Source organism: Macaca mulatta, chromosome 10 (genome assembly GCF_049350105.2).
Source record: "Macaca mulatta isolate MMU2019108-1 chromosome 10, T2T-MMU8v2.0, whole genome shotgun sequence".
Lineage (NCBI taxonomy): Eukaryota > Metazoa > Chordata > Mammalia > Primates > Cercopithecidae > Macaca > Macaca mulatta.
In genome coordinates this window covers 65,169,637-65,171,781 of record NC_133415.1, presented here as the reverse complement: position 1 = coordinate 65,171,781, position 2,145 = coordinate 65,169,637, and the positions used below count along the sequence as shown (strand labels likewise).

At 41.4% G+C, this 2,145-nt stretch overlaps 1 pseudogene; it reads left to right on the top strand.

Moving 5' to 3' along the window:
• The first annotated feature begins 796 nt into the window (after window positions 1-796).
• Window positions 797-1,843, top strand: LOC701383 (outer mitochondrial transmembrane helix translocase pseudogene; annotated as a pseudogene).
• Window positions 1,844-2,145: the final 302 nt, after the last annotated feature.

Sequence of the window (2,145 nt, the reverse complement as noted above, 5' to 3'; positions counted from 1 at the left end):
TGAAGATGCCATTTATAATAGCCAATTTCAGGTTGGTGAAATATGAAAAAATGTGCTTGTCAGAATGGCCACAACACAACATTTGAATATCATGCCCAGCCACAATCTCTCTCCTTTTGCCTGTGTATTTGAATTGTACATGCTGATTGTTGCCTCTGTCAGCTTAGATAATTAAAGATAACTTAAATGTGATTCCTGATTCTGTCAATGGTTTGAAATAAGTATTATACCTTCTCCATGTCCCTATGTCTGAATTTATCAAATGTTCAGGATGGACATTTCCCAAAAGGAAACATTTCTTGTACCTGTCACTAGTGTTGAGGAATGTTTGGGGTACTCCTAGTAGGAACTGTTCCCTTGGAAATGAGATCTTAGATATCACCGTTAGGGCAAACAATGTCTGGGAAGCTGCTGAGTGGTCCATGATGTGGACAAAGGAGAGAGCAGGACAGGGAAGTGAGAGAGAGAAAGACTGAGAAGAGAGAAGCAATGAGACAGCAGCAACCAGGAAGGCAGGAAGATGTGGAAGAGGGGAGAAAACTACAGCTGATAGAGATTGGTCAAGGCCTCAGAGGGCCTCCGTGAACTGCTCCCACTTTGGCTATAAAGCACAAAATAATGCGCTTGAAGGATTCTTGTGAGCTTCTTCTACAAAATGGGATGATGTTAATTATGGCAATCGTGATGATCTACATCTACCTCCTTGTGTTATCATGAAGATTTGTGCAGATGATACATACAAGGTCTTTATCTCAGCACCCAGAGGGTAAGTGCTTAAGAAATGCAGCAGGCATTTGCTCCCGCTGTTTCTGCTCCTGGGTTAACAATCAAGATGGTACATGCTGAAGCCTTTTCTCGTCCTTTGAGTCGGAATGAAGTTGTTGGTTTAATTTTCCGTTTGACAGTATTTGGTGCAGTGACATACTTTACTATCAAATGGATGGTAGATGCAATTGATCCAACCAGGAAGCAAAAATTAGAAGCTCAGAAACAGGTCACTTGGAGTGATATAGCAGGTTTAGATGATGTCATTACGGATCTGAAAGACACAGTCATCTTACCTATCAAAAAGAAACATTTGCTTGAGAATTCCAGGCTTCTGCAGCCTCCAAAAGGTGTTCTTCTCTATGGGCCTCCAGGCTGTGGTAAAACGTTGATTGCCAAGGCCACTGCCAAAGAAGCAGGCTGTCGATTTATTAACCTTCAGCCTTCGACACTGACCGACAAGTGGTATGGAGAATCTCAAAAATTGGCTGCTGCTGTCTTCTCCCTTGCCATAAAACTACAACCCTCCATCATCTTTACAGATGAAATAGACTCCTTTCTACGAAACTGTTCAAGTTCTGACCATGAAGCTACAGCCATGATGAAAGCTCAGTTTATGAGTCTCTGGGATGGATTGGATACTGATCACAGCTGCCAGGTCATAGTAATGGGAGCTACCAATCGTCCTCAGGACCTTGACTCTGCTATAATGAGAAGAACGCCTACAAGATTTCACATCAACAAGCCTGCTTTAAAACAGAGAGAAGCAACCTGAAACTCATCTTGAAAAATGAAAATGTGGATAGGCATGTAGACCTGCTAGAAGTGGCCCAGGAAACTGATGGCTTTTCAGGAAGTGACCTAAAAGAGATGTGTTGAGATGCTGCCCTCCTCTGTGTTAGAGAATATGTTAATTCTACATCAGAAGAAAGCCATGATGAAGATGAAATTCGGCCTGTTCAACAGCAGGACCTGCATCGGGCAATTGAAAAGATGAAGAAATCAAAGGATGCAGCATTTCAGAATGTTTTAACACATGTTTGTTTAGATTAACAGTAAAGATCACTTGTACAGTTCAGAGATCTAGTTTGGTGTGTCCTCTTATCAGTCAGTGGAAATAGAATGGAAAGAGTGCTGTTTAAACCATGAGGGAGCTCAGTGTTTATGGTTTTATACTCTGAATTCTAAGTTATTGAGATATAGTTGTTATGTAAGTGGTATTACTGTTTGTCAAAAATCACGAGGAGGAGCAGTTGAATCCAGCCTGAAAGTGGGTGCCTGTGTTTGACCTCTTTAGCCATATATTGTACAGCCTTATAGAATCTAAGCTGGTCTTAAAGCCATAAATGATTCATTGGGTCATTAGTGAGAAACAGGGAT